The 15,144-nt window shown below is 42.6% G+C and overlaps 1 protein-coding gene and 1 long non-coding RNA gene across 5 annotated transcripts in view; both read left to right on the top strand.

The window, feature by feature from the left end:
• Nucleotides 1-15,144, top strand: part of MOCOS (molybdenum cofactor sulfurase) — a 394,972-nt gene that overhangs the window by 199,745 nt on the left and 180,083 nt on the right. The gene's annotated exons all lie outside the window — the stretch shown is intronic.
• LOC127043774 (uncharacterized) lies at nucleotides 11,660-13,341 on the top strand. The gene is made up of 3 exons (XR_007772326.1): nucleotides 11,660-11,721; nucleotides 12,477-12,517; nucleotides 13,278-13,341. It is a non-coding gene; the product is annotated as an uncharacterized LOC127043774 (long non-coding RNA).

Raw genomic sequence — 15,144 nt, 5'->3', positions numbered from 1 at the left:
AATTTTAACAATACTGGGATTGGCTTACTGCATATTAATGGACAAGTGCTGAGTACAATGAAGTATTCAAACAAAATTAAAAAGACTTGTAAATTACATAATATTGACTTGTAAATGATTTTCAAGCCAGACTGTGTTTAATACAAAATTGTTATCAGCTAATGAGGCCAACAATGGGCAGTGTTTCTCTCCTCTCCTCTCTTGGGATGACCATAGTGCATTTTAAATTATAATAGTAATAATGCCTAGTCCTTATATAGTGCTTTTCATCTGTAAATCTCAAATAGTTTTATGAAGGGGGCAGGTATTCTTATTGTTTAACTAAACTGGTCACTGGAGGTCACATGCTATGAATGGTCCAGTTCTCTCATTGGCTATGTTTGCCTCAAGTGTTCAGGGAGTTCAGCAGAAGTCATTTTGACTGTTTCCTCAGCAAGAGACTTCATCATCATTTCTGTTCTGTCTCTCAACCAATCAGAGAAAAGTGTCTTCTTTTTCTAGTATTTGAGATTCTAAATGATAATTCTACAGTCTGGCAAGTCGTAGTAGTAGTAGACCTGGGAACTGATTCTTGGTTTTGGCATCTGTTCTACAAGCCTCACTTAGATTTTGCTTATTTCTATTGCTCACATGATTATTCTCTCTTCCATCCTCTATGCCAGTCCAGACACTTGGACATACTTCCCACTGGCCAGCAAATCAAGACAAGTATGCAAAATATTTTTATTGGTGTCACCTCCTGAATACAATGGTTTTACCTGCTTAGTGAGTTCAGTTGCTGCACTCTCCAGCAGGTGGTTGTTACTTCTGTTCCCCTAAAAACCAACCCGGGGTCATATTTGTATTAGTTTTATTACAATGCCACTGTTAGGTCAGATTGAATAAGCTCCATCTCTTTTCTTACACGCACACATTCACTGCATTCATACCCTCATGCACCCACTCACTTACACAGGTGGAGAGTTACCGGAGACAGCATGGAGGCTGAGAAGCTGAAGTGTGGTAGATCTGGTATATCCACCTGTGGTCACGAATCCAGGCTGCTGAGCAGGTCAAGGAGCAGCCACTTGTGTGTGTGGCTGCTTCTTTTTATTTTGGAACTGGGCGCTCCTGTCACGTACACTGAGTTTTTCTTCCGTGTCCATCACCAAGAAGCATTCCCAGTCCCTGTTCCTTTCATGCATCTTTTCTTTACAGCACTGCCTTGATTGCTTTCTCAGGGCAGGTTACATCAGGCACATCTGGCTCCTAGCTCCGGGCTCTCTTCTCCTTGCAGTTCCTCTCTGCCCAGTTCCACATACACTCCCTTGTTCACACTCCCTTATCTTCCTCACACACTCCCTCGTTCACACTCTCTGATTGCATGATGGGATATTACACAGCTTGGAAGTTCATATAAGTGGTAATTTGAAAAAGTTACAGAGTTTGTAAAGGTTACAAAACTTCAAAGGCTATGCTAACAATCACTGAAATTACGAAGTCTGCAAAAAGATTGCAGAACTTAATGATACAAGTTACAGATCTTACAATTGCATTTGAGCGGAGGCTTTACATAACAACGGTGAGTTCAGTACATTTGTCAGCAGACTGAAGAAAAAAGACAGGCCTGAGTCTCCACAAGCCCTTCTAGGACTAGTATGCCTACACTACATGGCCATGCCTCTCTCTCTAGCTGGTTGGCTCCATGTTGAGGGGCTCATCATGTCTGGTCCTCTAGGGAGAGCTCCAGTGGATAGTGCTGTAACAGCCACATCTAGCTACCACAGGCAGCTGGTAGGGATCACTGTTCACAGCATAGCTAAATCTCCAGGGCCACATAAATAAAAAAAAGCCACAGAATCTAAGCATATAACCTAGTAATGTGGAGACAAAGTTTCTCAGAAGCAGCCAGGAGAGCTGCAAGCCACAGAATCCATTATATCTTTACTGACCCTACATGTTTTTGTTTTAAAATTTAAAAATCAAAAAGACTGAACCTTTAATGCAAGGCTCAGAAAATTAATGTTGTTGTTTTTCAAAATAGATGTATTTGATGGAAGACCAAAAATACAAGGGTTCAGCATCAGCATAGGTTTACTATGGTTTCAGCCAGAAAGTCTGCCAAAGGAGGAGGCTGCAGATCTCCCTTCTGCTGGGAGATCTGTAGGGGCCCAGAGCAGCCCAAAAGGGAGGGTGGTGCTAGCTACAAGCAGGGCTGCCCAAAGGATTCAGGAGGCCTGGGGTCTTTGGCGGCGGGTCCCGGAGTGGAAGGACCTCCGCCTCTGAATTGCTGCCGAAGACCTGAAGTGGAAGAAGCTCCAGGAGCCTGGGCCCTGTGAGAGTTTTCCAGGGCCCCCGGAGCGAGTGAAGGACTCTGCTCCAGGGGCCCCTGAAAAACTCTCGTGGGGGCCCAGGGCCTGGGGCAAATTTCCCTGCCCCAGGGCATACTGATTCATTGTGTATCCCTCGCAGCTTCCACCAGTGGAGCATTGGCTCTAAACCTGGAGAGAGAGCAGCATTGTCCTTCCTCCCTTGGAGTGAATCCTCCCTGTTCACAAGACATTTAGCTCACGCAGGAAGATGTAATTCATACCTTTCTACACCAGTTTCAGTGAATCTGGCCCATACTATTTATTTGTTTTGTTTTTAGTTCATTTTTGCATCAAGACTATTGATCCAAGCAAGCATGTGATTTTCTCTAAAGAGATCACTAGGGAGCATATTTAATAACATGTTATTTACTTTAAAGGAAAGTATTGATGAATTAGAGTTTAATGGAATATCTCACACTAGAAATGCAAAATCCTAACAGTGGATTTATTCATCATTGTTAATGTAACATGATTAAGCAGGAATTTGAAAAACAAATCAGAGCATATCAGCTCTCCTACAAGAATATATTCCCACGAAATAACAGTGCAGAAATGACATGTGGCAAGGCACACTTTTTGCAGGGCTGTATTTCTTCTCCCCCAATTCTAGCAAAAGCCACCTGGCCAGCACTCAGTATGTCACGAAGTCAAAAGAATAAAAAATAAAACCCCAAGGAACACAGGGAGAATTACATTTTCCCCTTCAAATATGGTTATACCATCTCCTAAGAGTAGAACTTCCATTTAAAACTTTGCTGAGTTCCTGTACCATTTGTTTTTCAACAGTGAAATTTATTCTCTGCAGCTATTTCTTCTTCTCTGCCCAATCTTTTCCCTTTGAGTAGAAACAGGTGCTAACATTCTGGGACACCAGTTAGAGCTATCAGTTATAAATTTGTTTATTTTTAATGTGCATTAATAAATGTAAAACTGTCTTCCACAAAAATCTGTGAGAGTCACTGACATCTGCACTATAAGTATATGGTGTGTAGCTCTTCCAGGGAAGCGCTGAATTTGCTATGAAGCAAGGCCCCAGTCCTTCACAAGGATCTGCTAGCATGGACACCTATGGCTGGAATGGAACTCCTCATGGGTACAATATTCTAATGCAAAACTGGGTCTGAAGTAACCAAGTGGAATCGTACTTTGACTACAGAAACTGATGGGAAATAACATAAACATTTGAAGCCTATCTTATCTAGAGCAATCCTAAAATGTGGGGTGGAGTTAAGTCTGAATCTTCAACCCTGTGCCTGTGTGTTCAAGAGGGAGATGTCTCATCTTTTTAAATGCATTAGCATAAAGAAGAAAGGGTATTTTTCCCACATCCCATCTGATAATGTGAATTTTTATTTTTGCCTTTTGGATTTATGATTAACTTTACTACATGTCTAAATTATTTAGTGATCATATTTCACCTAACAGATGACATAAGACTTAAAGAGCTTTTGCTGGGTTCTGGCAACTTGTCACTACTTTTTGCCTGAAGCCGCTTTTGTATGAAATAATCTTCACATAGTTAACATTCAAGATACTCTGCAGAGCATCTTAAGGAGACTTAAATGCTAAATAACTGTCACATAGCAAGTCTTAGTATTATTGCACCAAATTACATTGCAGGCAGCATGATAAACAGCATCATAATACGTTGACACATTCATCATTAATTATAACTGAAATCTAATCTCAACTGGATATCTTTTCAGTAATTATAGCCTGTAAAGGCAAACATTTACATATACAGGGGGAGTCTTTCATAAACATAGGCAATGTATCAAAATGTCGAATGGCCTGACAAGTCTTAATAGACCTTTTTTTTTAAAGTTACATTTGTTATATGTTAAAAAAGAGCCATCAAAATATCTGGAATTTATTCAAAATTTGTTTTGTAAAATTAATTGTTTTGGAAGCAAAACATGTTTACAGCAGCCTGATGGTTATGCTGCTTTATAATGATGTGAAGGCTTCCACATCCACATTCCATTTTTCTAAGTTATCAGAGGCTCTGCTGGAAAAAAACCCACTTAAGCACATAGTTAATTTTAAGCACACGAGTAAATCTTTTGTCATAGTGACATAGGATTGGAAGGAACCTCCTGAGTCGAATATAGTCCCCTGCTATCTCATGCAACCCCCAAAATATAATACCATTCCCATGTCAACAGGACTACTGAGTCTTAAAGTTAAACATGTGCTTAAGTGTTTTGCTGGATTGGGGTCAAAATATGCAGTGGTACAAACTTACTAAGCAAACTGAGATCTGAAAATAGTTCAGCTCTCTGATACAGAAAACTAGATATTATAACATTACTGTTGTTTATTTACACTGAACTGAGTTTTAGAGATCACTAGTTGCATATCCTTTATTTTCTAAAAACCTTCCAGCTGGTCCATATTTTTATGCTTCATCTTTTTAATATTTTTGTTGTCATTTCTCATCTAAGAGAATCTCACTGGCCTTGTTTTTCCACCTGTGAATTCCCTGTGCAGCATACAGGTAACTCTCATAATTCAACAGGAGTTACTTTCTTTTGCATTGGGAAATGATGGGCATGTCCCTTAGTCCACACTAGAGGGCGTACATTCTAGTGTGCACTGAGTACATCTTGACTGTGTTTTAAAACCTGCAACAGCAAGTCTCGGAGCCTGAGTCTACAGGCTTTGGCTTGCGGGACCTGTGCTATGGCATTAAAAACAGTGATGTGGATGTTTGGGTGCAAGCTGGAGCTCAGGCTCTGAAACCTGGGGAACAGGGAGCCTGAGCTCTGGCCCAAACCTGAACTTCTTCCCAGCTGTTTTGTGTGCCATAGCGCATGCCTGAGTCTGCAGACCGAGGCTGTGAGACTTGCTGCTGCGAGTTTTGAAATGCAGAGTAGACATACCCTGACTGGCCCGCATGGGCCCTGCTAGAATGCACTACAGGATCCCTAGTGTGTGTTAATACAGTCTTATTTCCACCAGTATTAGAGTAATGCACACCAGCAGAGTCCACATGGTCTGGATACTGCATAGCACCCTAGTCCACACTAGAATTTCCCCTTCTTGTGCAAACTAATACACAGTGTAAACAAGCCCTAAGGTCCCTGGAGCTCAAGCTGTTCTGAGATGATTTTGTGACTTTGTTACATTTGCATCATGACATAAGCACCGTTGCATGATGACACAGTGCCATGGCACCTTGTTGGTTGAAATGGAATTTGCTGTGTAGATTCAGTCAAGCTTGGATTTCCACTCTGTCTTATCTGCTGCCTTCTTAAGGACCTGATTCTGTGAAAACTTACACCCATAATGTTAAACACATATTTAAGTTCCATTGTACTTTCCTATATTTGTTGCTGGAAATTCCTTGAATACTGAAGATACTGAGGTTACCTACTTGCAGCCACATGCTTAATTATCTAAGGTAGTCAGGAAGCTTAAAGTAATGCCGTTGTATTTAGAGCAAACTTAGGTGGTAGTTTTGTCAGGTAATTCTGAGTCCTGTTGCCTGAAAATATTTTCCTGATGTCTGTGACTTCTGTAATTGAGAAGATCAGGTACATGCATTTTCAGCTGGGGTTCACTTGAAATTGACAAACTAAAGAATCCTGTCTAGGAGAGTTCTTATAGAATAAATCGTTGCTATGTTCCGTGGGAGGTCGGTAAAACGATGTCCAGGAGCCAATTGACGACATTGCTATGTTGGTGGATTTGCACAAAACACAGCACAAAAACCACCAGCACTTAATAGAAGCACCACGTGAAGATTGTCGTCTGAGGCTCAATGGAGAGTCACATGGAGCACCTGGATCACTCAAAACAAACAGCTCGCTGTTGATCCAGTTGAGGAATCACCAGGTTTTGATTTATGTCGGAAAGACTGGTGCAGATTGAATCACAGTAGGACATTTCATGGGAGATGTAGACAAACCCTCTTTAACTGGAAAATGAGGCAAACACCTGTATGTGGCTGTGGTCACCAGGCACAAATAATAGAGCACATCATATCTGAATGGCCCCTGCGTTCTTTTGCCGGGGGCCTGAAGAACATTCACCAGCTCACTGCTGCGGCAATGTGCTGGCTATCAAACTAAGGGTACGTCTATACTACCTGCCGGATCAGTGAGTAGTGTTCAATGTATCGGGGATCGATTTATTGCGTCTCGTCTGAACACGATAAATCAATCCGCTAATTGATGCCCATACTCCACCCCGGCAGGAGGAGTAAGCGTAGTCGACGGGGGCGCCATGGCAGTTGACTCGCTGCCATAAGGACAGCCAGCTAAGTCGAACTAAGATACTTCAACCAGCTACACTATTCGTGTAGCTGAAGTTGCGTATCTTAGTTGGAAGCCCTCCACTAGTGTAGCCCAGACCTTAGCTATAAATTTGTAGCTGTTGCTACCTACCCAAGCCATACAAAAGAAGACGAAGAAGAAGAAGAATATAATACATCCCTTTCTTTGGGGAAGGATATAATTCTATGAGAGGGTTTCTTAAACAGGGGTCGCTGCTTGTGTAGGGAAAGCCCCCAGCAGGCCGGGCCAGTTTGTTTACCTGCCCTGTCCACCGGTTCGGCAGATCACGGCTCCCACTGGCCACGGATCGCTGCTCCGGACCAATGGGAGCTGCTGAAAGCAGCACAGGACTTACTGGCTGCCAAGGCACTTACTGGTTGCCGCTTCCAGCAGCTCCCATTGGCCCGGAGCAGCTGTCCCTGGCCAGTGGGAGCCGCAATCGGGCGGACCTGCAGACGGAGCAGATAAACAAACCGGCCCAGCCCTCCAGGGGCTTTCCCTACACAAGCAGTGACCCCTGTTTGAGAAACCGTGTTCTATGAGGTTTTCATAATGCCATTTTTCTCTTATGCTTACTATCATGCTCCCAGCAATGTTTCTAGGAATCAGTATATTGCCTGCGGTAGGATTACACATGCACTGAAAGCATGTGTAATCTGGATTCTACAAGTGCATTTATTGATAAGATGAATAAATAATATGTTTAATGGTACAAACTGAGATTGCCAGATGAATATTTTGTATTACAATCTCTCTGCACAAATTCTGTCTTTTGACAATTCTATTGTATCTGAGATGACTAAGGTAGAGAGAGTTTCTGTACCTTCAGATGGAGAGATGCATTCACAGGGGTGGTATTTTTATTGTGTTAACAGGATTTTATAAAACTATACATCTGTCAAAATCAACTTTCAAGACAAATGAAATGAATAAATAAAATGAATGTACTTTTTTAACCAGAGATCCTTGCAACTGGAAGTATTCAGAGCTAGTAAATAAATCATACTGTTATGTTGATAGAAATTTCATGCAAATTCAGAACAAAATGGGTGTTACTAAGTGCAATTATTTTTGCTCTTAATATGAGCAGTTTAACTAGTAATGTCACATACTTGTGGTAGCATGATAGTAACATTTTAATTTACAACGAATAGAGCTAATTATAACAGACTGGATCATAAGGAATTGGTTGACCCCACTGTTTTCAGATTCACTGACTGTCCAGTACTTTACTTTTGTATTCCTCAAATAAGTATCTGATTCTGTGTGGTGAAGGGATTGCTGAGTTTGAGTGTCAAAAGACAGGATGTTATTGGGAGGAAGTAGGCTGGAGGCTTTGATGTATGCAAGGAACTATGGGCCTGCACATTGTTTGAAGACAGGAAGCCACAGAGCAGCTTGCAGACTTTGCACAGCTGTGAATGGTGGGGGTTGTGGGGTGGGAAGGACTAGGTCCAACAAAATACCAATATTCAAGTCCAGGTCCAATGCATGCTGGTGAGATAGCCATGCCATTCACCTGGAGGAGACTTCTGTTGCATTTCATTCTTTTACTGTGCTCTCCAGGTAAACTACAAACCATAAGTAAAATAATGTGAATTAGCCCTTACTGGGGACCTGCATGGCCAGAGTGTGACACCTGCACAGAATCCCATGGAGGTAAATGGGCCTTCACACAGCTTACATTAATTCATAGGCTTCCAGGATTGGAACCTTAGCATCTAGTATTGCAATGAAGTGTTTACTTTGCAGAAAGGTAAATGTTTCCCCTTTAAAGTCATACTCCCATGTGTTGCTTTGTTTTGAGGAAGGGGTAGTGATGTAAAGTTTAAGATGATTTTAGTGATATATTTTGTGTGGACCCTGCTTAGTCACAAAGAGCTAAAGATTACATATTGTGACAAAGTCAGATGGACAGAGAGTGGTCCCATTGCGTTCCAGGGAGGTGGATGGGCACAGAGTACTGCCTTGGCCTGCCCTAAGGCCCACCTTGTAAATATTGAAAAATAAAACCTGAGTGGCGAATAAAAATTCTCTGGGGATTGAAATGCTGAGCCCAGGAAGGCGAAGGATGTGCTTTGCCACTAGATATCAACTTCAAAGAAAACAGCCCTCACCCACCACATGCTTAGTCTTAGTTTGAAATAACAAGTACTTTCAGCTGTGGAGAAGTAAAAATTTATGATGTAAGCTAATTTCAGAAAGAGACATAATTGAAAGTATAAGTGAGTATGCTGCCATATTCAAGTTTAGCAAAATTATCTGGTAAAACAAGATACAGGACAAAATCCAACTACCCAACTGGCATATTTTAAAAAGTTTGAAATATCTATTATGAGGCTGTTTCCCAGAATAGCTTCTAACTGAATTGCAAGCTAAATAATATGGGGAGAAAAATAATATATACAACAATCATACTTGAGCTATTGGGCCAAGTGCTCCATTTTAGTTAAACTGTGCTTAGTCCAAGACCCAGAGCAGGGATGCAAAAGTGGCTACAAGTGACCATTGTGACCTCCCAATCCTCTGCACTGATGTGTACTGGTTCAGATCCCTCATGCCATAGCCCCCACGGGGTTTGTTCGGGCAGTCAACCTGTGCCTGGTAACATCCTGGTCATATTCCCTTTCCCCTCTACTCAACCACTGTGAGGACTAGAATGGGGTGGTGTAGAAATTGCTACTGTAACTCAGTTAGGATTTCCAGGTGTCCAGTTTTTGACTGGAAAGTCTGTTCGAAAAGGGAATCTGCTGATGTCCGGTTGGATGTAGTGACCGGACACTAGAAGTCCGGTTACAGTGGGTTGGGAGGGAGAAGTGGCAGCCTGGCCCTGAAGTGGCGGCTCTAGGGTGACCGGATAGCAAGTGTGAAAAATCGGGATGGGGTGGGGGATAATAGAAGCCTATATAAGAAAAAGCCCCGAATATTGGGACTGTACTTATAAAATTGGGATGTCTGGTCACCCTAGGTGGCTCCCATGGCAGCGTGCATGCACCAACTTGGGCTGCAGGCAGCCCTTTTGAGGAGAATGGTTTGCAGGGCTGCAGTGGAGGACATGGCAAGCAGGATAAGGAGCTCCCAACAGGCATAGAACGTTCCCCAGGAGGGAAGGAATGCATGCTGCCCTAGCAGCCAGTGCTTCCTCTGGCTGCGCTCACAGGCATCTTGAGGGCAGGGAAGGCTTGAGCAGGCAGAGATGAGGGCTGCTGGGCAGGCAGTGCAGAGGGAGCGGGAGGCTGCTGTGCAGGAGGGCCATGTCCTAGCTTGCCAGCAAGACTACCTGGTTGCTTCCATGTGGCCACAGCACTCCTCTGACCTACACTCCCAGGCAGCCTGCTGAAGCTGGAGTTTGCAAGTCCTTTGGGGCTGCTCGCACTGGAGTTTAGAGGGGAAAGCAGTGAGTGATGGAGTTGGGTGGAGAGGAGTGAGTGGGAGACAGGCACTCAAGGGAAGAGGCGGGGCAAGGGCACTGGGGAAGAGGTAAGGCAAGAGGGTCTGATTTTCAGACATTAGAAAGTTGGCCACCCTAAACTCTGTCCTGCTCAAGAATTCCCCAGTGCAGGGGGAAATTTCAGAGTGCTTGTTAAATCTGCTTCTGTTTGAATATGGGACTCTGGGAATCACGTATTCCTGAGTTCCAGTCTCAGCTCTGCAAATCAGTTTGGCTAGGACCTTGGGAAAGTTACTTAACAGCTCAGCCTCACTTCCCAATCTGTAAAGTGGGACAGTAATACTACTTTTATTCACAGGGCTACTGTGAGGCTTAATAACATTGAAACATAAAAATCCCAACTATTATACTGATTCTTCAGTCCGAAACTGTAAATTTATTACTTTGTTTAGAATTAAACCCAGTTTTGCAATAAAGCAGTTTATTGCCTGAATGTTATTGAACCGATGTACCACATCTTATTGTTTGTGTTTCATCACGCAAGAGGGGAAACGGAAAATGATTTCTCATACAATCGCCTCTCGGTAAGTTATGTCCAAGCACCCCTGTCTCTGAAGTGTGTCGTGCATATGGCAACCAACATGTTTCTTAGGATGTCATCATTAGATGAGAACTATGCACAGAAGCATTACTTGTATTTGTCTCCCTTTTCAACTTGCTGTGACAATTTTATTATCACCGCAAAGGTCTCAAAATGCAAACTAGCTAATCAGATTTTATTCTGGATCCAAGCAGCTTTATAACTGTGATTTAGTAATGCCAGTCACATCACACTGCCAACTTGTTTTGATACCTAAGTTGACATTTGTGTATATTGTACATTAAATATAATTTATCAGCCTCGCATTTACCCCTTAATGGTTCTTTATAGTTAACATAAACCACTGACTGCAGACACTTCCACATATGTACATATTCTGATCAGAAGGAAAGAACAGTAAATGGCTGGTAGGAAATATTGATAACGTTGTATTCTTGATGCTAACTACATAACTGGCATATAAATGCTGGCTTCTAAGTATGACATACTCTCAATTCTCATTTCTATTTCTAGGAAAGAAAATAGTCTTTTAATTGTGCGTTGCCTTGAGTCAATCTAGAAATGAAAGGTGATAAGTACAATTTATCATTATTACTGCTATGCTGAACATTGAGGGTCAGAATTTCAGCTAATCACTGACTTCAGTAGAGCTCCATCAGTTTACAGCTGCCAAGGATTTGGCCTTGAATGTTCACCAAATTAATTCATATATGGCCCGATCCTCTGAGGTGCTAAGCAACCTAAACTTCTAGGGAATTCAACTTTCAGGGCATGCTCAGATCCTGCAGGATTATACTCAGTCTCTTGTTAGTTCTTCCTCATCAGCATTTTTTAAAAATATTTAAAATGTAAGTGAAAGTAACTTTTGACCAACTTTTTCTTTTTCAGATGAAAAAAGTAAGAAAGTGTGGGGGAGGACACTGTCTTCGTCTCCAACTCCCCCCCCTTTCCACTAATTTCCCCCCCAACCCCCCCATTTTTGTCATTGCTTTAACCTTCTCTGCTTTGTCCTTTGTTTCCTGCTTATGCCCAGGGCTGAATTGTGGGGGAGATGACCAAAAGGGACAGTTTTTCAAGAGCTCATAAACATATGGAGTTTGAGTGAGTGGCCTTGTGACCTGGTACACGGGGCTACAGCATCACTTAAATTGCTGCTGATGACAGAGGGGCAGCAAGGCCAAACCTGAATGGCATTGCAACTATATTTCCCAAGTTGCAGTGCCCAGAGCAGGGAGCCGGGCCCAGCCCCACAGGACAGGAGCCACCATTGTGGGATGAGTGGGGGTAGGCTCACTCTCCAACTCCCATCCCCACCCCATGCCTCAGTTTCAGGATGGGAGGGGGCTCAGTTTCATATTTTTCCCTGGGCCCCCAAAAACCTCTCTGCATCCCTGCTTACATCTCCTTTCAGTTTCATTCCATTAAATGTGAAGTTGTGGTTTGGGAAGGGCAAATGTGTGCATGGGAGTGTCCTCTTGTCCCATGGCTCAGTATGGAATGATTTCACCCTAAATATTTTGTTAGTGGAGGGCCTGATTTTTAGAAGATCTGAGCACCCACAATTCCCAATAACTTCAGTTGGAGCTGTGGGTATTAAATGCCACTTAAAATCAGGACCTTAAAGAGTTGATAGGAATATGGGAGAAAAGCTTTCTGATGAATGAGACCAGACCACTTCTTCATCCTGACACTAATGGAAATGGCAATTATAAGTTGTCCAGAATTGCATACATTTGTATCTTTTCTGGAACCAAGATTAGTGTGAGTCCATAGCTTCTGTGTACCTCCTCAGAACTTTCTGTTGCACTGATCCCACACAGCTGGAAAAACTAACAGGATTTTTCTTTATTATCCAGGGATCACTTGCAACTAACATGACTCAGCTCAGTGACCTGAGGTAACTGCTGCACATGGTTATACAGTTGTATTTCCATGTTACGGTTTGCCAGGATAAATTCTTATTGAATGCTGGTCTGCCTAATTTTAAACTTATTTGTCTTTAGCGGTTCATTAAAAAGTTAATTTCTATCCCCAAATGTGCCCATTTAGTTGAGTTAAAGATTACAACTCTGTCTTCATGAGACAATAAGCAAATCAATTTGCTGCTCAATATGGACAGATGATTAGGGCTGGACAGATTATTCTCTGTGAATAATCTATCTCATGAATGCCTTCCTTTTTTATCTTTGCATATTATATATACACTGACTTTGATTTTTATTAATTTATTCATTATTCATATTGATCAATGAACAGTCTATGCAAACAAATTTCAGCCTGTAGTTTGTTTTGCCAGCTGTTCACTTTGACTATTATTTATTATTTGTGGCCTTGACTGGACACCAGATTCACATGGTATCATATATGCTCCCTGATAGGATTGCAACCTTTTAAATAGAATAACAAACAGCAAACATCAAAATATTCTTGTTAGTCTGCATACCATGTTCACAGGAAATATAGAAACAGATTGTGAGACCCTTACTCGTACTGAGTAGTATCTTACTTAACAAGTATTCCCACTGACTTCAACAGGATAACTCATGGTGTAAGGAACTACAAGGGAATTACAATCTGCACAGCAGGAATTTGTATGTAGAACAGCCATTTCCCAAATATGATGTGATAAACTTGTTCACAAATCTCTTTATAAACAGCCAATTAACAAGGACACGCATATGATCAAAGGAAACCACTGTTTGAAACGTGAAAAGTGTTGGTGAGTACTATCTTGCGTATTTGCTCAGTTCTAATGAAAGCGTGTTCATCAATTTTAAAGCAGAACAAAGACTTCTACTTTGAATAGCCCTGTATGGAATATTGTGTGCTTATACTGCAGAAGTAAAAGGTCATGTTAGACGTGTTGAGAATACTAAGAAATATTAGAATTTTTGTGTTTTCTGTCTTTGAGGACAGACAGTGTTATTAAACTTTGTGTAAGAACTGCAGTTATATTTAGAACTTATTTAGCAGTTTACGTGTTCAAATCATTGTCCCAGCACTAACTATTTGATCACCACAGCATCACTATGCAGAAGATAGGCAGGTGCTGGTACTCCCTTTTTATAGATGGGGAAACTGAAGTACAAAGGTGAAGCTACCTGCCCAAGAACACACAGTGATAAGAGCCAGCATCAGAGCTGAGCCAGTCCTGATTCCCAACCCTATGCATCCAGTCCTCTAGGCGACAATGTCTTCCTCCAGCTCAGTATTTAATGGCCCTTTGTCTATATCACAGGACCACAGTTGACAAGTTTCTTCCCTGGAAAGTTCAAAACTCATGTAATAGTGTGTGTCACCCACTGGACTGGAGAATCTGTGGCTAAGCAAACCCTGATGACAGAATGAGCGCCATCTCATAGACCTTAAGGTCAGAAGGAACCATTATGATCATCTAGTCTGACCTCCTGCACAATGCAGGCCACAGAATCTCACACACCCACTCCTGTATCAAACCTGTGTCTGAGCCATTGAAGTCCTCAGATCAGTGGTTTGCGCATTGGCCTGCTAAACCCAGGGTTGTGAGTTCAATCCTTGAGGGGGCCATTTGGGTATTGGCCCTGCTTTGAGCAGGGGGTTGGACTAGATGACCTCTTGAGATCCCTACCAACCCTAATAATCTATGATTCTATGAAATACTTCAGGCTGCAGAGAATCTTCCAGCAAGTGACCTGTGCCCCATGCTGCAGAGGAAGGTGAAAATCCCTCAGGGCTTCTGCCAGTCTGTTCTGGAGGAAAATTCCTTCCCAACCCCAAATATGGCAATTAGCTAAACCCTGAGCATGTGGGCAAGACTCACCAGCCAGACACCCAGGAAAGAATTTTTTGTATGTAGTAACTCAGATCCCATCTGAGAGGGATCAGGTGAGTTCCCTGTAACGAGCAACTGGAAGTTGCAGTAACGATGAGGGGATGCTCATGGAGAGTAGAGACTGGTTAGGAGTGAGCAGGCTCCAGCAGAATCCTGGGATTTGGGACTCAGGCTACGTCTCCACTTAAAATGCTACAGCGGCACGGCTGCAACTCTTCAGTGTAGACACAACAGTAACAGGAGGGGTTCTCCCATTGTTGTAGTTAATCCCCTGCCTGAAGGACAGTAGCTGGGTTGATGGAAGAACTCTCCCATTGACCTAGCTCTGTCTACACTGGAGTTTAGCTTGGCTTAGCTACATCTCTCAGGGTTGTGGATTTTTCATGCCCCTGAGAGATCTAGCTATGCCGATGTAACTTTTCAGTGTAGATCAGACCTAAGGGCATGGTTACACTTGCAGATGTAGAGTGCTGTGAGTTAAACCCATCTTTGGAAAGCGAAGTAGGGAAAGCGCTGTAGTCTGTTCACGCTGATAGCTGCTTTCGCAGTGGCATGGCTATATTTGTGGCACTTGCAGTGGCATTGGGAGTGGTGCGTTATGGGCAGCTATCCCAGTATGCGACTGCATCGTGCTTTTCAAATGGGAGTGGGGTGGAGTGTGACAGGGAGTGTGTTGTGTGCATGTAGGGGGAGAGACAGTGGGTTTTTGGGAG

The sequence above is a fragment of the Gopherus flavomarginatus genome, chromosome 2 (genome assembly GCF_025201925.1).
Source record: "Gopherus flavomarginatus isolate rGopFla2 chromosome 2, rGopFla2.mat.asm, whole genome shotgun sequence".
Classification (NCBI taxonomy): domain Eukaryota; kingdom Metazoa; phylum Chordata; order Testudines; family Testudinidae; genus Gopherus; species Gopherus flavomarginatus.
This window is presented reverse-complemented; position numbering and strand designations above follow the sequence as displayed.